Source organism: Chelonia mydas, chromosome 5 (genome assembly GCF_015237465.2).
Source record: "Chelonia mydas isolate rCheMyd1 chromosome 5, rCheMyd1.pri.v2, whole genome shotgun sequence".
NCBI classification, from domain to species: domain Eukaryota; kingdom Metazoa; phylum Chordata; order Testudines; family Cheloniidae; genus Chelonia; species Chelonia mydas.
Genome location: NC_051245.2, coordinates 115,005,753 through 115,029,189, shown reverse-complemented (window position 1 = coordinate 115,029,189; position 23,437 = coordinate 115,005,753). Strand labels below are relative to the sequence as shown.

Here is a 23,437-nt window from a genome sequence, read left to right as displayed (position 1 = left end):
TCCTCACATCCTTTCGACAATGCCCACCTGCCACCCTCTCCTACATGTTCCTTGCTCCAGCTTCTTCCTCTTCATAACCATCATGCCAGGTTAAGAGCAACCTAGACAGTTCCAAGCTCGGCAGTGCACACCTATCCACTGGGGCCACCCACCCTGCCTTTCCCACTTCTGTCCACCCATCCTCTAGCATGCACACACTTTGAAACATGCTCTGTCACCCCGTTTGAAAATGTTACATACTGTATATGTACCTCCTCCTTGCATCCAAGAGTGATTGCTAGGTCTGGTTGAAGATTTTTCTGACAAATCTGTTTTTGACGGAAATCTGAGTGTTCAAATTTTTGAGAACATTTTTTAGTTTCCTGCAGAAAATTCTTGACTTTTTTTTTGGGGGGGGGGAAGGGGGGCACGAAACGAAACACTCCTAACTCAAGTATTTTGATTTGAAGATGCTGCCACAGTGTGTCATAGAAGTGGTAACTTGGGAGCCTTGTGCCCTAATTCTCTTCTATGGGTCCTGCTCCCTGGTGAGACTAGATCTCTCCTGATGCATAGTGGCCAGGGACTCCAATGATGCACAGCCTCCTCTCTCCAAGAGGAAAGGCCGTAGGGTATCGAGAGCCTGCCCTACAGAAGAGAATGGCAGCATGAGGCATCTGAAGTACAGCTCTCAGGAGCCACTGTGACAGCATTTCCACACTGAAATATTTTAGGGGTTTTTACATTTTTTTCCCGCACCTGGTGGAGGGGGACTCGGGCTGTGGGGGGGAGTGGGAAATAACCCTATTTTGGGACCAGCTCAAATGACTGCATACATGGGGTCTTGTCCCCCATGCAAGCTTTAGAAAATTTGTCCCTAAGATTTCCACCTAAAAAGGATGGTTCCATTCCCTAACCTCCTAAAATCATTGGTGGTTGGCTGAGACTAAAATGCCTTTTTTTCCTGTCTTGTGTTAAGATAAGTTAGAATGGTAAAACCTTCCTCTTTTTCATTGGGATATCCTGCTTCATTTTCAGCTCTGTGGGGAACATCGCCTCCTTCAGGCTACAGTGCCTAGCTGCTATTGTTACTCTAAGTTGTCCTAATTATGGCTGGGGAGTTTAAATTTAGTCATCACTCTAAAATGAGAATGAAATTGCAATATTATCAAGCAAAGGCACTGCAGGTGGAAAACACATCTTTTGTTCCACAGCTGAAATAAGTCCCACTACAGCTGCCTGCTGGCATTCAGAATGGCACTGGCTCAAGGCTCAGAGAATCCTGTGTGCCAAGAAAGGCAATTTCACACAGAGCTGGCCTTTTTGTGCACACACCTTGGATGGCTTTTTCTAAGCCTAATCTTTTAATTAAACTCTGCATGACAATGAGGTAACTATTTGCTAGGCTGTAATGCCAGTGCTGTTTGATGTTGTCTCTGATACAAGCTTGCCTTGGACTCTCAGCTGTCAGAGTCCCTTGCAGTCTTCTCTGGTGCAAGTGGGAAGAAGAAAAAAAAGCTGCTAAAATGCACTATTCTTGAGGGGGGAAGGGGGCTTAAAAGGTCATTAATGTTTCTGTTATGCTTGTCCCTCTTATACTGAGACATCTCTCAAATACCAGAAATAACTAGACTCACATTATGCTGGCAATTTTATTCACCCATCAGAAGTATACATTCAGCCAGCTTTTCTTATGCATTTTTTTTTAACTCGGTCAACCTCAGCCCATATAAATGCCTTTTAATTTTAACAAATCAAGCCTGGAATCTGTATCCGATTCACTGAAAAATGCACATTTTCCCTCTGCCAACTGTACATATTCTATGACTGCTACTTACTCTGGTGATGGGCGCTCTAGAATCAGATAAGTAGACTTATTAGAATTAGATTTTATAGCCCCTCCTACCTCTTATCCATATTCTTGTTTAGCGAGAGAAACTAGAATTTACATTGAGTCCACAAGACATCTAAACACCACCCTGCTTGGAACTCTCAGATTCTTACTTCCAAAAAAGGCATGTTCCAAGTGGTCATGTCAATTCTAGGAAGACCAGGAATTGAGGGCCTATCAGTGGAGTAAGCAGCTGGAACTGGCAAGTCTGAGTTTGCATACAAATGTGTTAATCAGAAAGCATATCCTCAGTTTTTTTGAAAGCAGACAGGATGGCGTTCCTTTTGCTGTTTCTATGCTCAGTGCCTATAAATGCCATTAGAGATAATCTTACCCTTTTATATTTTTTTGTTCTTTGAGACACAGGCATGTGTTTCCAGTAAGGAAATGTAGGTGACAGAATAGGAAAGGTAGATGGGAAAACAAGGAGGAAAATATTTTACACTCAAAAAGAATTGTAGATAGATTTATATCACCATCAGCATGGCCTTGCCCAGCACAGACCTAGACCCATGAAGTATCATCTGCCCTGGATGGATATCCTCTACTAAGAAATGAGTTTGTGCAGGAAGATCCTTTTTGCAGGACAGCTGAAATTGTAAGGCTCCTGCGTGCTGTTTCAATGAACTAGAAAATATATATCTGATGATTTATTGAATTGCAAGCTGTTTGGGACATGGACTGTCTTTCAATACATGTTTAAGGCGCAGACTACCTTCCACTATGTGCCTAGACAAGACTGTGACCCCATTGTGCTCACAGCTCCAGGCACTACTGTACTACAAAAAATAGAGGCAATCCCTGCACCGGAGCTTGCAGCCTAAAGAGAGACTGAAAAAGGTGGCAGTATTGTCCCCATTTTATAGATGGAGAACTGAGGCACAGGGAGAGTGAAGTCACTATCCAAGGTCACACAGGGAGTTGATGGTGGTGCACAGAACTGAACCTAGAACTCCTGTGTCCCAATCCAATACTGCAATCCATTTCTTTCTGCCTGTTTGAGCAATTTAAGCCATACATTTTGACGTTCATCCCATGGGAACAAAGCTAAATAGTGCTAGTCTTTTGTACCATATTTAAAGTTTTTTACACTTGAGGTTACTCCATTTAACAATTATGTATTTGTGAAAGTTCTATTCTGTTTCAGAATAATCAGCTGAAATGAACAGCATTAATTTCCAAGACTTGAGTAATTACAAGCAGCTAATGAATGGTTTATTAATGGGTGAATCATACCTGTTGTGTTAATGCCCTAACAAACTGCTTATTTGCTGCAGTAATTATGTTCTTGCTCATTAACTTCTAGATTATGGTGGTTACAAACAACCATTTATTTACTAATATGCATACTTTTTGAAAAGGTGAGTTTCTTTTATTTGGCTGACATGAGATGCAAATTGCTGAGGATCACACAACATGGTTTCAGCTACAATAAATTCTCAAGTAAGTAGCCCTCGTTTAATATTTTTTTTCTAACTGAAAGTGGCTTCTACATACATTGTCTTTTGACAAGCTAAAGAATAGCAATATTCCCTTTTCTAACCCCTGACAGATTTCCTTTGCCACAATCCTGAAAACCTAAAGAATTCAATATATTCCTAAGGAAGAATTCCAGATGTTGGCTTGACAATTCAATTAAAGGTTATCTTTATTAAAATCTGTACACTAGATTGTGACCCCTGTAATCATGTTGGAGAATAGTTACTCCCATGTACAGTTTTATTGGAGTCAATGGGAAAGTAACTGTTCACTAGAACCTGTAACCTTTTCCCTACAAAGACCATGAAAACAAATCTTTGGAACGGTTCGAAGAGATTTTTAACTGCTGATCTACTCTGCTACTCTAGATCCTCTGCTACTCTAGATCCCATTTTCAAAAGTGACTTAGGGACAGATTTACGAAGGCATTTAGTTGCCTTGTGGGACTTATATAAATGCCTCAGCAGGTTAGGGACCTAACATCTCTGACTTTTGATGGGATTTAGGCCCATAACTGCTCAGGCATTTCTGTAAATCCCAGTAGCCACCTAAATACCTTTATAAATCTATTCCTAGGCACTGAGGAGCCTAAGGGCAAGCCTACACTAGAAAATATTGCCAGCATAGCTATGTCAGTTACGGAGTTTTGTTTTTGTTTCCACCATAGATATGCCAGTAAAAGCCCAAGTTTTGAAGCATTTATACTAATATAGCACATATCAGTTGGGGGAACCCGCATAAGCTAGATCAGTATTAAAATGTTTTTACTGGTATAACTGCATCTACACTTCGAAGGTTTGGCCGGTTTGACCGTATTAGATCCACAAAGACCCAGTCTATACGAGAAGATTTAAATCCCCTTGAAAGTCATTGAGATTTAGGCTAGTAAGTGCCTGCTTTGAAATCTGAGTCTTAGGTTCCTAAGTTAGTTAGGCACATCTGAAAATTGTACCCCTAATGTGGAATTAAAAATGTTTGTTAGATCAGGCAAGGCAAGAATAATTTAGCATGTCATGCTCAGCAGTGTAGGTGTATGAGAGAGATTCGTTGGACCCAGGTAAGGGGACTGAACTTATCATCCACTCCTCTGCCAATAATGAAAGGACTGATCATTCGTCCTGGAAATCCACATAAGGGAAGACCTCTTGCAACAGAGTGAGTTCCCAACACTGTTGTAAATACTCAACACAGGAGAAGTGTTGCACCCCCACACTAGGGCTCCTGGAGATTGGTAAGAATTGCTCATTCTTTTCTGGATAGACATGTTAGGAAAGGATGAAAATGTTTACAGATGCTATCAGCGTGAAGTTGGATATGTTGACAATAAATCAATGACTCTTTCTGACAGGACCTGTGGAGTGGGGAGAGAATGCCTGGAGTAAATCTTTTTTCCTTGATCAAAGACAGATAAGTATGAGCTGACTTCTATTAAAAATGTCAATGACACTGAAATTTGGCATAGAAAGATTATCAGCAGAGTAGCGAAGGACAGACTGGAGTGGTTGGGTGTGTTCTGGCCACCTCACAGTGAAATGAAGAGGGGGAAAATAGCTACACAAGTTATATCCAGCACACTGGCCCATACCCAGGATTAAAATATTGGGAGTGATTCTAAGCTCCATGTTTTACATCTCTTTAGTTCCACTGATAGGATGATGGTGAGGTCCAGGCTGAGGACGTCCCAGTATGTGTGGTAGAACTCCATGGTAAGCCCGTTGATGACCAGGGATTTGTTGATGGGCATCAGATGCAGGGCTTCGGAGAACTCTGCCAGAATGAGAGGCTGCTCCAGCCGCCGGCGTTGACCGTCGGGAGCCTGGCTCACAGCACCCAGTGGGAATCGACATCAGTCAGATTGGGGGGGGGAGAGGCTGCTGTAGAAGGCTCTGGCCCTGCCCCACATCTCCACTGGATCCATGAGGGTGGTGCTGTCCCCTGTCAGGAGGCAGGTGATGTGTTTCTCGCCCCCACCCCCACCCCAAAACCAGTTTCTCCTGGGCATAGAAGATGCAGGAGTCACGATCCATCTCCCAAAGGAGGCGAATGTGGGATCGAACAGACGTACCTGAGCTCGTTGGTTGTCGAGGACCTGGAATTCCTCCCACTTCTGCTGGCACGCTCCGCAGAGGGATGGATCCCCAGGGCTGGGGGCCAGATGCCTCTCCAGCTCCAAGACCTCCCGCTCCAGCTGCTCTATTCCCACATCCCTCTGCTGGCTCCCCCCATCCTCCAGGCATGGTCACAGCAGAAGAGCCAGGCATGGAACTTCCCCACATCCCACCACCTCTGCAATGAAGGAAAAGCATGTCTCTGTCCGCACCAAGCCAGCCAGAACACTCAGAGGGATGCCATGAAGCCCTCGTTATCCAGCAAGCTGTTATTGAAATGCCAATAGGCCAGCCCCGGCCACTCCAAGGTGAGAGAGGCAATCACGGCCACCAAAGGATGGTCCGTGAATGGGGCTGGCTGCATGTCCGAGAAGTGGGCCCCCAAGAGGTGGACCCGAGGCAGAGAGTTGCGGTCCAACAGGGAGTGGTGCGACTGAGCCAAAGGTGAAGGTGGAATTGTCACGCCAGATGTCCACCAGGAAGTGATGGTCTGTGATCTCCCTGAGGATATCCATAGCGGCTGGTCTATGCATGGGACCCTAAGTGGTCCCATGCATCTAGGGTATGTTAAAATCCCTTCCCCAGACCAGGCACTCACAAGGATCCAAGGAGGAAGGCTGACGCCCACTGAAAGAATCATATCCACTCCGCGCAAGGCCCAGGTGTAGCTGCATGTTAACATTTATAGCAAGTGGAGTTTTAAAAAGCAGAATCTCTTTTATTTTACTTTGCTCCTGGAGCTTTTAGTTTTGACTCCTTAAAGCAGGAGGAGGCTGCCAGTGATAAATCTGTACCATCCAGAATCAACCGTTTTAACAGAAAGGGATCGCTGAAAAGCAGCACAGATGTGGATTCGTACTAGGGCAAAGCTGTGGCTAGCAGTCTTATTTTGTTTAACTGATCAGATGGCACTGCCAAAGTTATGAAACATTACATGCCTCCTCTCCACACGTCAATATTTAAGTGAACATATTTTTTTTCTTCACCTAGGAATAAATTTAAAGGTGATAAAGGCTTTAGGATCTCAGCATCTCCTCTATATTAATGGAATCCCCAAAATGTATTTAACGGGATGATTAGTGGCTTACTCAGGGACAGCGTAGGGGACAGAGATTTATATATCTTAGGTACGTCTATGGCCCCCTTATCCAAATCATTAACACATTTGTCCTCACGCTGCCCTGTGGGGTAGAGAAGTACTCCTACCACTGGGGAACTGAGGCACAGAGGCTAAATGACATGGCCAAAGTCAAACAGGATGTCTGTGGTGAGCAGGGACTTGAACCCCAGTCACCAGCCAGTGCTCAGACCACTGGACCATCCTACTTCTACAGATATGTCGGGTCTGATTTCTTCTTTGACTTGTGTTTGGTGCAAATCAGGCTGGGGTATCTGCACTGAAGGTAATGGAGTTTAATACTGTTGTAAAAGTGGTTTAAATAAAAGGAGACTCCAACCTGTAAAGCAGAGGCCACAGCACTGCTTCACTCTTCATGTGTCTTGACCGTCTGAAATCTCATTCGCATCTTGACACCACTGCATAACTGCCCCTGAAAAGGCAGCACAGCTTCCTCCTGGTCAGTCTGTCTGGGAGAGGCAGATCTCAGAGTTTTGACTGGAAATACCTGCCGGAATGTTCCCTTGAAATGTGTGTCAATTACTTATGATAAATAATCTGTTCCGTCTCGTATTTAGCTGTGACGCTGAGTAAGTTTCCCAGACCTGAAGGAGAGCGCAATGTGGGTTCAAAATTCTGTCTCTCTCACAATAAAAGATATTTCCTAACCCACCTTCTCTCTCTCTCTTATCCTGGGACTGACATGGCTACAGTAACACTGCGTGCAGGAAACTCAGCATATAATTGTCACAATAACTTCTGCTCCCATATTTTGTGGAGAGTTAGTGAGTGGACACCAACTCTGGGCTGTTCGGTGTGTAAGAGAGCATTATAATTCATAGGTGCAGTACAAACCTGTCAGTTTTTTTCCGTTAAGTTTTGACTGCTATGAATGTGATGTCTGTACAGAGATGTGCGGATGAATGTCAGTTCTGATGACCTTTTATGGTGTTGCTTGCATGCCCTTTACTTCATAAACTAATTGGTCTTGTTGTCTCTGATTTTATTCGGTAAAGAATAATTGTCTGGTGCTGTGTTGTAACAGTTCTCACGCTTGCAGAGTCTTTGTAGTATTATAAATAAAGCTGCCTATTGGAGCCTTTGTCTCTGCTTCTTGTTAATTCTACATTTAAAATAAAAGTTAGGAAAAGTATACATAAGGCTTACGGGGTTGGGGATATTAACTTTTGCATAGCTGTTTCAGGATGTGACATGGATATTCATAAAAAACTTAAGTAAAATGTTCAGATTCAAGTGCTCAGCTTTACTCAACAAATTTTTGCACTTAGCTATTGTTTGCACAGCTTGTTTTTGTGCATGCTAATCAGCTACTTAAATTGCACAGCTAAGTGTGCATGCACGTTTACTTTGTGAGCATAAATACAAAAGTATGCAGTGGGTACATAAGCAAATGTTATAGCTGCATCCTGTACTTTTGCAAAAAAAGGTTTTATGCAAAACTGTATTGTGTACAATTTCTACGGGCAGTGGTAAATCATAGCACATATAGGAAGACCGAAAGATACCAACTATTTAAAGAAAAAGCTTAAAAAATAAGACTTTTGTCCACTGCACCCCTTCTCCACATTAAAAAGTATATATTAACAGAAGAATCCCACAGCTAAATTTGTGGGAAATTTTTTTTTGTTTGGGTTTTAATTATATGTAGGCTTTCTTGTCACATCTGTAGGTTTTTTTTCTCTGTGAATTTGCAATGAAAATGCTTGTTGCAAAACTACAGCGAGAAACTCAAGTTTTTCATGAACAATTAAATTATAGGCCTGTATTCTTTCAGTGGGCTGAAAGAATACAGGCCTATAGGGAACAGGCAGAAGTTTTTCCTAATTGAAGGGAAAATTGTATTTTATTGTCTATAGATTATTGTGTTTGTTCAGAAAATGAAAATCCCCTCCAATTTTTGATTTTTTTTTTTTTTTTTTTTTAAAAAGCATTTCCCTGGCCATGAAGCTCAGATGGACTTACCTGTGAACTAGGAAGACTATGTCAGCCACATGGAATAGTGATTTTGCTCTTGCTGAAGAGCTAGAAGCAGTAATAGCTAGATGAAATCACTGTGCATCAGCCCCATTCACTGATCTTTTATTACAACAGAATTGGGGTGAGGTTACATTACGGGGAGAGAGAGCCATCAGTTCAGATGTAATACAACCACAGTTGACAGATTTGATCATGGAAGTATTTTATATCTAAAGCATAGTTATGATACAGCAGGTTCTATGAACTTTGGACAAGGCAGCTACATATCAAATGCTCTAATTGCATTGCCCAGCCAACTCAGGGAAGTTACAGCAGTAGGTTGCACAAACAGAGAAATTTGCTCCCTTTTACATAAGTAGTGGAACAATGAACCACACGCAGGAAATAAGTTTGTAACATCTGTTATAGAGGCCCTAGTAGAAGCATTTTCCTATGAGCTACTTTCTGGTCCCTACTAACTTTCTATTAGGCAGGTTTGCCCTCTTCTGGGAATTTCCCCCCAGAGTGCTTTTTTAGGGCTGGCCTTTTAAATTTGATAGAGCTGCACACCTAAAGTGACCATTTTACAGATAGCAGCTGCTTGCTACATTTTTCTGACTTCTCTCTGGTAAGAACTCCCAGCTCCTGTCCCGGCTTCCCTTCCTTATTCCAGAAAAGATGGTATATTCCAACAATTCCTAAAAATGAGTTTAATATTTAAGATAGCTAATGATTTGAAATGATCCCCTTTGGATTACAGTAGAAAATCTTTTACTAATTCACACCTTTTTTTCCCCCTAATCACCCCCCACATCTTTCCCTTTTCTCTTAGCAAAGAGAAGTACCAAAGTGCAGCAGGGAGCTTCCACGAGAGACTAAAAAGCATACTGAAGTTAATTTAACAGCATATGGTCAAATATTATCCTATATGATTGATTAAAACTCCACTGCTATTGTCAAAATGAACAAACTGCACCTTCTGATGCATAGTCCTTGCTTTTGGATGTTTGTTCACTTGCCCATTCACAATAGTCAGTAGCTGACAACAGATCTGTAACTAGTGAAATTCTGCTATGCTTTTAGTTGGATCTCTCTCTCTTTAGTACTTACATGGCTTCATTACTGTAATAGGAGTGGCTGACAACCAAGGATTTATTTATCCTCACAAAGGGCAGCACTATTATCCCATTTTACAGTTGGAGATCTGAGGCACAGAGCGCCTTTTTAAATATTGGTATCATATTAGCTTTCTTCTGCAACATGCTAAGTGTTCCAATACTTACTGAAAATCAACAATTTTGGATGCAAGTCATCTGGACTTGCTGATTTTAAACATATTTAACTTTACGAGCTGCTTTTTAACATATTAGTGAAACGAAAAGAGTGTCATCATCATCTGATGAGACTACATCATTTGTTTTTCCCAAATACAGTATGGAAATATTAATTGAACACTTCAGCCTTCTCTACATTATTGATAATTCTACCCTTTCCATCTAGTAATGGACCAATAGCATATTAGGATTATTTTTGTTCCTATATACTTCAAAAACACTTTCTTATTGTCCTTATTTCTGGTGGCCATAGATGTGTCCCTCTTCTTCCCTTATCAATTTTCTACAATTCCTAACTTACGTCCCCTTTGCTATGTCTTTTTTTTTTCAATACTTTTTTAAAGCTGTCTTCATTTTCCTTCTAAACCAGGGTGGGTTTTTTTAATCAATACAGCTTTCTTCCTCAGTTGTGGCTTTTGGGGTATTTAGTGAAGTGTTCTTGAACAATTCCCAATTACAATTCACATTTTTCTGATTAAACTCTTCCCTCCCAGCTGATTTGGCTCATAATTGTTTTCACTTTTGTGAAACTGGCCATTTTTTAAAGTACGAAGTCCATATATTGATGGTCTGGACTTTATTCTGTTTGCACTTTATAAATGTGATCAAGTCATGATCACTTGTATCTAAGCTACTATTTAATTTTTAGGTCCACGATCAGTTCTTCTTTATCTTTCAGGTCTAGGGCTAATATAGAATTCCCCTGTGTCGACTGACTGCAACACTTTGGAGTTAGGAAATTGTCTTCTATAATATTTGGAAAGTCCAATGATGTTTTAGCACTGGTAGCATTAGACCTCCAGTATATGTCACTCACTCTGAAATCTCCCATGAGCACCTGGCTTTTTCCCCCTATACATTATAGATAAATGCATAAGCAGCTGACCATCTTGTTCCCTAGTGTGATTTGGTGGTCTGTAGCAGACACTTACTGATAAAGCATAAAATGGGCTATCAATTAGGACATTGACCCATAAACACTCAGGACCCTTTCGTTCTGAGCAGGAAACCTCATTAGAAGGGGAGGAGAAAGAGAGTTGGAAGCTTGCAGTATAATAGGCATACTACTTCTATGCATAAGGTTAACTGTGGGCATGGACACCAAGAAACATCATTACAATTTTAGAATTCTGTCCCTGTCCTGTTCCCTTTACGTTTTGCTTATTGTGAAGTCTAAAAGACTGTGTATAGATGTCAGTTTTAATGACCTTTTATTATGCGGCAGTACTAATACACCCTTTTCTTTGTAAATGAATTGGTCTTGTTCTCTTTGATATGTATATATTTTAAAAGAATAATTACCTGCAATTGTATTGTAGCAGTTCTTTCCACTGCAGGGCCATTATTGGTGTACTAATTTAAATGAAACTGCCTGGTTGAGCCTTTGTTCATACCCACATGTTTCTTTTTTTAAAATTTAATGTGAGCCTGCAGAAGAAAAATAGGAGGTCTCGTATTTATTTAAAAAGAATCAAGGAAAGTTTCTCATGTTGGACATAAAGTGCAAGAATTCAGCAGTTGAAAAGTGAACACCTTTTTTGGTAGGCACCAAATTAATGACCAGTAGAGAAGGAAAACATATTGATTAGTTCATAGAATGGGTTTTCTAATAACTATTTCTGAAGAGCAAAGGAATTATTATTAGTACATAAGGAATTTGTAATCTGAGAAATTTATATCACATGAATCTCTTGTGGCCAGCTATGAGTTGTAGCTATTATTCATTTGCTTCTTTCATCAAGGTAACAGAAATAATATGGTGAGTACCTGAAGTGAGCTGAAGAGGAGGGGGGAGGAAGAATTTTTTTTAAGGTCAGGATTCTTTTCAAGAAAGAAGGACAAAGTTTTTGCACAAGAAGGTCTCCCTGACGCAACACAAACAAAATCCCATACACACAGCCTATGTGGTTTTTTTGGTGTGGTGTTTTTGTTTGTTTGTTTGTTTGTTTAGCACATGATGTAGTGTAATGTTAGATTTTGGGGCAGAGGGAAATATTGGGAGTCAGGTAGTATGTTTATGTTGGCCAAGTGGTGTCTCATACAAACACTGAGATTTCTAGCAGAGAAGGCCAGGAAGCCCGTCCCGACCCTGAGGCCCCAGGTTATCAAGAACTCCAGGCGAGCCTGTGTTTAAATTTTTTAATGGGAGTTAACTGAATTTTGAACATGGTGTTTTCTAAAAAGGGATAGGAGAATGGGGCCTGAGAGTGGGGAAATGAACTTTCCCTAGTTCTAGAATCAATCTCAAGTTGACCATTTTAAATTTTTGACATGTCTGAGTAAGATTCCTCAGCTGCAGCTGGAGATGGAAATGTGATTTTCACAAGACTTCTCACACAGTTCTACACATAGACAATACTAGGCTGTGGTTCTCAGACTGTGGCCCATGGATTATTGATGATCTGGAGAGCACTTTCTGAGAAGTCATATAATGTTGGCTCAGTTGCCTTGCTTCCAGCTATTCTGCAGGCATCCAGATGCTCTTCATTGCAAGGAAGAGACTACATGTCTGTACAAGCAGCTGGAAAAGGAGTAATAAGCCTAACTGCCACTGCAGAAGGCCATGGCTATGTTGCAGAATGAAGAATGGTAATTGGTGGTGGTCTCAATGTAACAGTTCATTACAAAATAGTTTTCTAATATTATGTTCCCATGTAGATAATGGCTGTAGTGGTCACAGAGATCCTTGACAAAGGAGTGGATGTTGCACAGGAGACCGTGTTAAGATATTGCTCAAACTGTGAAAACAAACCCCTTGGTTAGGTTAAGCATCTGAATAGAACCTGAACTCTGAACCTTTTGGAAGTTTGCCCATTGTTCTTTATGATATGTGTCATAAATATAAAGGGAAGGGTAAACCCCTTTAAAATCCCTCCTGGCCAGAGGAAAACTCCTCTCACCTGTAAAGGGTTAAGAAGCTAAAGGTAACCTCGCTGGCACCTGACCACAATGACCAATGAGGAGACAAGATACTTTCAAAAGCTGGGAGGAGGGAGAGAAACAAAGGGTCTGTGGGTCTGTCTTTATGCTGCCTTTGCCAGGGATAGACCAGGAATGGAGTCTTAGAACTTTTAGTAAGTAATCTAGCTAGGTACTTGTTAGATTATGATTTCTTTAAATGGCTGAGAAAAGAATTGTGCTGAATAGAATAACTATTTCTGTCTGTGTATCTTTTTTGTAACTTACGGTTTTGCCTAGAGGGATTCTCTATGTTTTGAATCTAATTACCCTGTAAGGTATCTACTATCCTGATTTTACAGAGAGGATTTCTTTACTTCTATTTACTCCTATTTCTATTAAAAGTCTTCTTGTAAGAAAACTGAATGTTTTTTCATTGTTCTCAGATCCAAGGGTTTGGGTCTGTGGTCACCTATGCAAATTGGTGAGGCTTTTTATCCAACATTTCCCAGGAAAGGGGGGGGTGCAAGTGTTGGGAGGACTGTTCATTGTTCTTAAGATCCAAGGGTCTGGGTCTGTAGTCACCTAGGCAAATTGGTGAGGCTTTTTACCAAACCTTGTCCAGGAAGTGGGGTGCAAGGTTTTGGGAAGTATTTGGGGGGAAAGACGTTTCCAAATAGCTCTTCCCCAGTAACCAGTATTTGTTTGGTGGTGGTAGCGGCCAATCCAAGGACAAAGGGTGGAATATTTTGTACCTTGGGGAACTTTTTGACCTAAGCTGGTAAAGATAAGCTTAGGAGGTTTTCATGCAGGTCCCCACATCTGTACCCTAGCGTTCAGAGTGGGGGAGGAACCTTGACAATATGCATAAATGCAGGCTTCACTACCTCTGCAGGCGCATCTGGTTGCATTTATGCATATGTTTGTAAGGCACCTTACATGGTAGAATCCTGTTTCTGATTGAATCCTTTGGAAGATAGTGTCACATAAGCATTAATACTGTGTTGCACATTGTGTTTTTCTTGTGACTTTTTCCAAGATTGTTCTCAGTTTTCATAACTAACTCTTATTGTATGCGGTGGTGTTGTAGCTGTGTCAGTCCCAGGATATTAGGGAGAACGTGGGTGAGGTCATATCTTTTTATGGGACTTTGATACAGCAGGGCCAGAGGACAGCAGGAGAGCGATAGATGGGAGGTATATAAACCCCCGGATGATCATGGCCTTATTCCCTGTGGACTGAGAAGAGGTTGCTACAGGTTAATTAGAGCACCTGGAGCCAATTAAGGCCCTGCCAGAGACCTAGTTAAAAAAACCCTGCTCCATTCAGACAGGAGGAGGGAAGGAAAGCTGACTGTAGTTTGGAGGAGTACTGTTATTGACCAGGGGATCAGAGTTCTAAAGGAAGGGAAACCCTGCCCAAACAGACCAGATGGACTCCCCCGCCACAGAGGACAGAGAAACCCTGCCCAAGGGGAAAGAGGGTAAGAAGACTGTGAAATTGAAGGGGCTGGGATCCGGAATAGGGGGTGGACCCAGATCTCTTCCCTGCTCACCTTCTCTCCCCCACCAGGGCGCTAGTGGAGCCGTCGGTGCCCAAAAATAGGGGCTGGGCACTGCCCTGACCTAAGACACCAGGGAAAAGTGTGGGAGCCACCACAATAGCATCGGCCATTTGCCACATGTGGTGTTAGCAGTGGGATTCCATGCTGTGGACTTAATCCAGGATGAGCCAACGCCTCCCCAAGATGGACGATGTGGTTAAGGCGCTAGTGCAAGCCACATCAGCCCAACAGGAGGCTACCCTGGTCCAGGCAGCCACCTAACAGGAGGCGGTATGGCTGCAGCCGGAGACCAATCACCTGCTGATGAGCCAGGCTGCCCAGGACCGCGCCATGCTGCAGGAAGCAGTGAACCAGGTGAAGGCCCTTATGGAGCTAGCAACTGCCTGCAGAAAATGATGCAGGAGGATGATGTGGAGGCATACTTCCTGGCCTTCGAGAAGGCAGCCCTGGGCCCGAGATCAGTGGTCCGGCATCCTCACCCTGATCTTGTGTGAGGAGGCCCAGAAGGTCGTCTATGATTTGGCGACAGAGGCTGTGGCATACTAACCCCAGCTGAAAGCAGAGATCCTTGCCAGATCCAGGGTAAGGATGGTGTTGAGTCCAGAGGTACCATGAGTGGTGGTATAGTGAGGATAAGGCACCACGGTCGTAACTGTTGATCTAATTCACCTGACCAGGAAGTGACTACACCCCGAGGCCCTAAGCTTTGAGAAAATGATGGAGCTCCTGGTGTTGGACCAGTATACAAGGGGGCTACCCTTGGGCCTCTGAGCCTGGGTTGGCCAGAGTGACCCTTCCACCTATGACAAGTAGGTCACCCTCCTAGAGAGACGGCTGGCAGCCCGTGAACTGTTCCAGATCCCAGGACATGAGATATGGCAGGCCAGGAAGCCAGTCCCGAGCCTGAGGCCCCAGATTATCAAGAACTCCAGGCGAGCTGTAACTGTAAGAAAGGGCACCGAGGAATAGCCTGAGGCCCTGAAGGGACCTGGGAGGAGAGGGCTGGGGGAGCAGGCCGAATAGCCCAAGACAGGGGGCAACAACCGGTATAAGGTATCGGTCTGACAAGTGTGGGGAATTGGGCACATAACAGTCCAGTGCCCCAACAAGAAGGAGTCCATACACTGTAATTTGGGGTATCCTGGGGAGCAATGTAGCCTAATTGGCCTGGTGTGGGGGTTGCAATGACCCCACCTGGGTACACCAGATCAGTAAAAATGAATGGCATCGAGACCATAGCTTTGGTGGATTCTGGAAGTGCTGTCACGCTGCTCTCAGGGAAGTTAGTGAAGCAAGACCGACTGACCCGGGCCAAAAATACAGGAGTAACGTGTCCGTGGCACCATAAATTTCTACCCCACGATTCCAGTGCAGATTGAGATCCAGGGGAATACTCCCAAGGTGACTGCAACGGTGGTCCCCAGACTCCTCTACCTGGTTTTAATGGGTTGGAACTTCCCAGGGTTTGAGAATAGAATTAGGAGAGGGTAGCAACCCCTGGGCTGAGATCAGGGCACCCAGAGATAGCCCCACCCCAATTTTCACCAGACTTCCCCCAGAATTACATTCACACCCCTGGGAAGCCCCAGAAATCTAGGCAGGAAAGGAGGACAGATAAAAGGTTAGGAACCGGGATTTTCACGGGGAACCAGAAAGCCACCCTGGTTGGTAGGCAAACCTGTCTGGGAGGCAAGGAGACAGCTCAGACCAGTGAGGACCCAGAGGCAGTCCCCAGCACCAGTGGGAGCGACTCAAGGGGTGGAGTTGGAACCAATCCAACAGAATTATGCCAGATCGGCCCCACACGCAAGACTTTTGAGCAGGACCAAGCCTACAACCTGCTATATGCAAATGTGAGGCAGGAGGTAGTGGAGGTAAACGGCGTGCCCATAGAGGGGAAAACCAAAGGCTCAGTGCCATACTATGTGGTCATATGCAATCTTTGTACCGAGTAGTGTAAATACTGGGGGAAAGTAGAGTAGCTCTTAGTACCATAGAAGCACACAAGGGCGGTGTTAGGGCTAGCTCACATCCATTTATTTGCGGGACATGTAGGAGTAGATAAGACCCTGGATAGAGTCCTAAGGAGGTTTTACTGGATGGGAGTACAGGCGGAAGTCCAGCGCTATTGCTCCTCCAGCCCAGAATGCCAGTTGCATCACCCCCAACCTCATTTATGGGCTCCGTTGGTGCTCGTACTTGTTATTGAAGTCCCTTTCGAAAGGATAGCCGTGGACATTGTGGGTCCACTAGAAAGATCCATCCAGGGCTACCAAAGCATACTTGTCATCCTTGACTACGCCACATGGTACCCGGAAGCCATTCCCCTAAGAAGCCCCACATCCAAGGCAATAGCAAAAGAATTGCTCCAGGTTTATGCTAGAGTGAGCATCCCTAAGGAGATCCTGACTGACCAATGAACTTCCTTCATGTTAAAATTAATGAGGGACTTATGTACCCTGCTCCGCATCCAGGCCTTGCGGACCTCAGCCCACCATCCTCAAACAGATGGCCTGGTCAAGCGATTTAATCATACCCTCAAAAGCATGATCCAGAAGGTGGTGGCCTGGGACGGAAAAGACTGGGATACCCTTCTACTGTACCTGACGTTTGCGATACCGGAGGTTCCCCAGGCATCTACAGGATTCTCCCCCTTTGAGCTGTCATAAATATAAAGGGAAGGGTAACCACCTTTCTGTATACAGTGCTATAAAATCCCTCCTGGCCAAAGGCAACATCCTGTTACCTATAAAGGGTTAAGAAGTTCAGCTAACCTGACTTGCACCTGACCCAAAGGACCAATAAGGGGACAAGATACTTTCAAATCTTGGGGGCTGGGGGGCAGGGTTTTGTTTGTGCTGTTTGTTTACGTGTTGTTCTCTCTTGGGACTGAGAGAGGCCAGACAGAAATCCATCTTCTCCAACACATGCTAATTCAAGTCTCCAATATTGCAACCAGTATAGGTAAGCCAGGCAAGGCGGATTAGTTTTATCTTTTGTTTTACGTGAATTTTCCCTGTGTTAAGAGGGAGGTTTATTCCTGTTTAAGGTTTTGCCCAGAGGTGGATCCTCTGTGTTTTGAATCTGAATACCCTGTAAAGTATTTTCCATCCTGATTTTACAGAGATGATTTTTACCTTTCTTTTTTTCTTTTTTTTAAATAAAATCCTTCTTTTAAGAACCTGATTGATTTTCCCATTGTTCCAAGACACAGGAGTTTGGGTCTTTGATGATTTTGTAACCAATTGGTTAGGATACTATTCTCAAGCCTCCCCAGGAAAGGGGGTGTGTAGGGCTTGGGGGGATAATTTGGGGGGAAGACATCTCCAAGTGGTCTTTTTCCCTGTTCTTTGTTTAAAACGCTTGGTGGTGGCAGCATACGGTTCAAGGCCAAGGCAAAGTTTGTACCTTGGGGAAGTTTTTAAGCTAAGCTGGTAAGACTTAGCTTATGGGGTCTTTCATGCGGGTCCCCACATCTGTACCCTAGAGTTCAGAGTGGGGAAGGAACCCTGACGGAGCTACTATACGGACACCACTCGCATGGCATATTAGATATCGCCAAGAAAGCTTGGGAAGAACAACCCAACCAAGGGACGAACGTCATTGAGCACATGGCTCAAATGAGAGAGCGAATAGCCTGAGTGACTCCCATAGTACGAGAGCATTTGGAGAAAGCACAAGAGGCCCAGCAGACCTATTACAACTGCCGGGAAAAGACATGGAGTTTTCAGCCAGGAGAACGGGTGATAGGGCTGGTACCAACAGAAAGCACGCTCCTGGCCCGCTGGCATGGGCTATATGAGATAGTGGAAGTCATTGGAGAGGTGGACCACAAGGTCAAGCAACCAGACTGCTGAAGGCCAGAGCAGATCTACCACATTAACTTACTGAAACCTTGGCATGATCAGGAGACGTGCCTGGTCACCCAGGGAGCTGCACCCCAGGCAGATAGCCCGCAAGGGCAAGTGAGGATATCCCCTGAATTAACCCAGAGCAAGAGTAATGATAAAACCATACTGAATACCGGAGGCCAAAAAGGAAGAAATTAGGATAGAGGTGAGGAGGATACTGGAATTCGGGGTTATTGAAGAATCCCACAAGCAGTGGTCTATCCCTATCGTCCTAATCCCCAAGCTTGACCTCACCTTGAGGTTATGTAATGACTTCCAGAAGTTGAATGAAATATCCCAATTTGATGCCTACCCGATACCATGCATCGATGAGCTAGTTGATCAGTTAGGCAAAGTCCGATGCTTGACCAAAGGCTATTGGGAAGTCCCCCTGGCCAAGGACGCCAAGGAGAAGACCGCCTTCTCTTCACCTGGTAGCCTCTTCCAATACACCGTCCTTCCTTTTGGACTCCATGGAGCCCCCGCAACATTCCAACAACTAATGGACAAATTACTACAACTCCACATCAAGTATGACACCGCCTATTTAGACAACGTAGTCATCCATAGCCCTGACTGGGAGACATACCTAGGAAAAGTAGAAGCAGTGCTAGACACCCTTAGACAGACAGGCTTCACTGCTAACCCTCCCAAGTGTATAGTAGGGCTAGCCAAGGCCAGATACCTTGGGTATGTAGTAGGAGGGACTTGATGAAACCCCAGTGGAACAAAGTAGAGGCAATAGAGGGCTGGCCCCAACCAATCTGAAAAAAGTAAGTCAGAGTCTTGCTAGGGATAGTGGGATACTATCGCAGATTCATTCCTCACTTCACCATGAGGGCATGGCCATTGATGGACCTGATAAAAGCTTGGGGCCCAGATACAGTAAAGTGGACTGATGCAGTGGAAGGGGCATTTACAGATTTAAGGATGGCCCTTTGCAGTCATCCAGTGCTCATAGCCCCAGACTTTGAGAAGAAATTCATCCTACAGACAAAAAAAAAAAAGGAGTACTTGTGGCACCTTAGAGACTAACCAATTTATTTGAGCATAAGCTTTCGTGAGCTACAGATGCATCCGATGAAGTGAGCTGTAGCTCATGAAAACTTATGCTCAAATAAATTGGTTAGTGTCTAACGTGCCACAAGTACTCCTTTTCTTTTTGCAAATACAGACTAACACGGCTGTTACTCTGAATCCTACAGACAGATGCCTCGGCGGTAGGGCTAGGGGCCATCCTTTTCCAGATGGTGGGGGAGGAAGAGCACCGAATCCTGTACCTCAGAAACTCCTCTCTGGGGAGCAGCTGTACGCCACCGTCCAAAAGGTATGTCTGGTGGTTAAATGGGCCATGGAGACTCTCAGATACTACCTACGGGGGCGGCAGTTCACCCTCGTGATGGACCATACTGCACTCCAGTGGATGCACAGAAATGAGGAGAAGAATGTGAGAGTGACTATATGGTTCCTATCCCTGCAACCCTTCCACTTCCGGGTACATCATAGGTCTGGAAGACAACAGAGCAATGCTGACGGCCTGTCGTGACAGCACTGCCTCTCCACCCAAGTAGCTCATCCCCATGGTGTTGAGTAGGATGGGGGATATGTGATGCAGCAGGAGAGTGATCGATGGGAGATATATAAGCCCCAGGATGATGAGGGCCTTATTCCCTGTGGACTGAGGAGAGGCTACTACAGGCTAATTAGAGCACCTGAAGCCAATTAAGCCCTTCCAGAGACCTAACTAACACCCCGCCCCCCCCCCCCCGACACACACACATCCTGCTTCAGTCAGACAGAAGGAGATCTGACTGTAGTTTGGAGGGAGGATCAGAGTAACAGGGGAAGGGAAACCCTGCCAAAGCAGAACAGAGGGACTTCCCTGGCACAAAGGGAAAGAGCGAAAGAAGACTGCGAAGTTGAAGGGGCTGGGACCCGGAGTAGGGGGCTGATCCAGATCCCTTCCCCAATCTCCTTCTCTCCCCCACCAGGGCACTAGCGGAGCCGTCAACACCCAAGAATAGGGGGCAGGGGCGGTGCCCTGACCCTCACACCAAGGAAAAGTGTGGGACCCACCACAATAGCGTCGGCCATTTGCCACAGGGACCAACTTCAGTTGTTGAGAGAGAGAAGCTTTCAAGCTACATGGAGCTTATTGGTCGTTTGTATCCCAAATGGAAATTGCCAGCATGTAAACCCTCCCTTTCACGAGTGTTTTGGGAGACTGCAGTCACTATATAGTTATTCTTTGTTTCATATTTAACATTGTTTATATGAAACAATCAATGGAGAACATACAAATGGAATTTGAGTGTTTGAGATACTGTTACCCCTCTCCTTCTTTTTCTTTTTTTTTCTCCTTATTAGTGTTATCTCAGATAAACTGACCTCCAACAGCCCAGGTTACTGGAGATGCCTAGCGGTAGAATCCCTGCTCACATATCTGAACTGTGAAACATTCAGTCTCCACTTTTTCATGTGGAATGAATGAAATGAATTTCCTGTGATATCTTGACAAGGTTTGTGATTTTTGGAGGCTGAGTACTTCTCTGTGCACTCAGCCTCTAGAATGGATCTCCTATTATCATGTCTAAAATCATGCCTGGCTTACAGCTGTAGCTCAGCAGAGAAGGCACACAGTGCGTAGTTCGTATTAGGATAGGAGCTTTCAGTAAAAGCTATATTTAATAAGACCGCTGTTTTAAAAGATTAAAGATGGGGTAATTCTTGCCATTAAAGGTAGAGTGTATGCATTTGGCTCTTTAAATGATCTTACAGGGATCAAAATGGTCTTTCTCTCATGCCTTTATCTTGATTTCATTCCTCTGTGATGGCTAGACTGAAATCACTACTAGGGCTAAAACAGGATTTCTGAAGTATGTCTATATCTCAGTTTGCCCCGATGGGACACTGCCTTCTGATTCCCCCTGAGGGTCCTCCTCCTGAATCAAACCCTTAGCGGCAGTGTGACGGATCATGAGAGTCGTTAGAAGCATCCTTGCTGTAATTGAGACACTCCTCTGAGCTTTCTCTAACTCTTCTCAGTCAAGGATTTCACCTGTCTACGATAGTCTGGGGGACTGGAAGCTGCACACGTTTTCTTCTATAAAGATTAAATTTTCACAGGAGTGGGGCCTGATTCTACTCTTGCTTACACCATTGTGAATCAGGAGCTGTTCGAATCAAGCCAATTTGTGGAATTGCACTGGTTTAATGGGGTTGCAAAGTTTTGAGGGTCCATATATACTACAGTTGGGAACGTGTTTCCCAGCTTGGGTAGACAGACATGTACTAGCTCCGCTCCAGTTAGCGCACTAAAAATAGCAGTCTAGACATCTCAGCATGGGCTAGCCACCCAAATACAAACCCAAGGGATAGGGCCGGCTTACACTCAAGTGGTTAGCTCGTGCTGCCATGTGTGCCACAATCTTCATGGCAGTGTACACATATCATTAGGGTTGGCAATACTGAAGTTAATCTTTTTAAATATATTCTTTTATTTTTTTTACATCAAAAGTGCAGTGTAAATTATTCTAATTCTTTGCATGGTATCTTGAGTGCCTAATCCCTGTCTTCTACACATGCAACATGAGAAGGCTACTCAAAAAATAGTAAGTCATAAAACTTTAGTTGCTTCAATAACACTTGGAAGCTGCTTTAAATTCATTTATTTTCTGCTGTACCGTTATAAAACTTATTGAAGAGACTGTTATCTCCTGACAGTTAACAATTGTCCATCAATTGCAATGTAGTTGGATATGCTCTGTTAGGTTTGTAACGTGAATTAGGAATCATTGCCATTAATGCACATTTAATTGCAGTACCTTCTGAAATGAGACACCATATTAAATATGAATCATGACAAATGTTTTCTATAAGTATTCTTGATCAAGAAAGAGTTGGTTTTTCCACTGTTTAAACTTCATCTCATGCCTTGACATGACAAGTAAAGCAGGTCATTTATTCTGTACTCCTCTGGTTATGGGAAGATAATTGCAGTTTCACAGGAACGATATAAGCCATCTAAAAATCTTTCCTTTGACTAACAACTCCTCCTCAGCAGCGGTCATAGTGTTTCCCATTGCACCAAGGAAGAAAAATTAGACCCTTGCCACGAGGAAGTTAAATATTAAAGTTGAAGGTCCTTTAGGAAGGAATTGTATTTCTAAATACTTCTTTGCAGAGGATTCTAGCCTTAAAATTTCATCTTATACATGTCACTGTTAAAAGGCTCAGTCTCAACGTGTATTTTTTTTTCTTACTGAGGTATTTTGGATTGTCTCTTCTGCACTGTAAATCAAATGAACCATCCCTTCAAGAAGACAGTGATTCAGTGGACAGGGCATGGGCTTGGGGGTCAGGAGACCTTTTGGTTCTATGCCTGGCTCTCAGTGATGTGAAGCAACCTGAAGCAAGTCATTTCACTTCTCAGTTCCCCAACTATCAGAAGAGGTTAGTGATGCTCCTTTCTTTCCTCCACCCATTGTCTTGTCTATAGAACTGGTCAAAATCGTGTTTTTATTTTATTGCCCCCCCCAAAAAATTGCTTTTCAACCAAATTGAAACTTTTCATGAAATGTTTCTGTTTGTTTGGGAGGAACTTTCCAATTATTTTTAAATGGGGGCGGGGGGAGGAATCAACATTTCTCCCCATTCTTTCTCTCCGTTTTCCAGTGGAAAAAGGGGAAAGGGAGAACAAGCCGTGTGCGTGGGGGGGGGAGGGAATTATTTTGTAGCCATGGGGTTTGTTTTGTGTGTTTGTTTTTTTTAAACCTGAAATTCCACAAAGTGATGTCCCATCACTTGTCATGTGACCTCCCTGGTTGGATTGTCAGTAATGGGGATTGGACCTAGGACTTCTGGATCCAGAAGAATGAGCTCTACTGCCTGAAATAATTCAGGTCTGTTAGCTCAAAACCAGCAGCAGACTCACATCTGTTTGATCCAGCCAGTAGATTGGGACAGAGAGCCACTCTTGGGTAAACATGGGTCATTTTAGAACTAATGTAGCTCCTGAAAAGGAGCAGTTTTGATAAGAGAACTGCTCCTCAACTGGGCAGAGGTGGGCAGAAACAAAATAAACACAAAAAAACCCAGTGAATAATGTTTAACTATGCGGATAAGATTAAAAGTAAATGGAAGATTTGGCTTATGCATTTAGAATTGAAGAGCAATTCTGCACTGGAGTCAATGTGAGTTT

The 23,437-nt window shown here is 43.7% G+C and overlaps 1 long non-coding RNA gene across 2 annotated transcripts in view; it reads left to right on the top strand.

The window, feature by feature from the left end:
• The window catches only part of LOC119566586, a 403,844-nt gene that overhangs the window by 215,835 nt on the left and 164,572 nt on the right, over positions 1-23,437 (top strand). Inside the window, exons 3-7 of one of the 2 annotated variants that reach the window (XR_006291102.1) lie at positions 3,232-3,313; positions 4,698-4,760; positions 19,443-19,564; positions 20,229-20,756; positions 22,504-22,689. This is a non-coding gene — a long non-coding RNA (uncharacterized LOC119566586). The remainder of the gene's footprint in view (positions 1-3,231; positions 3,314-4,697; positions 4,761-19,442; positions 19,565-20,228; positions 20,757-22,503; positions 22,690-23,437) is intronic. The other variant, XR_006291101.1, reaches the window with a different exon arrangement.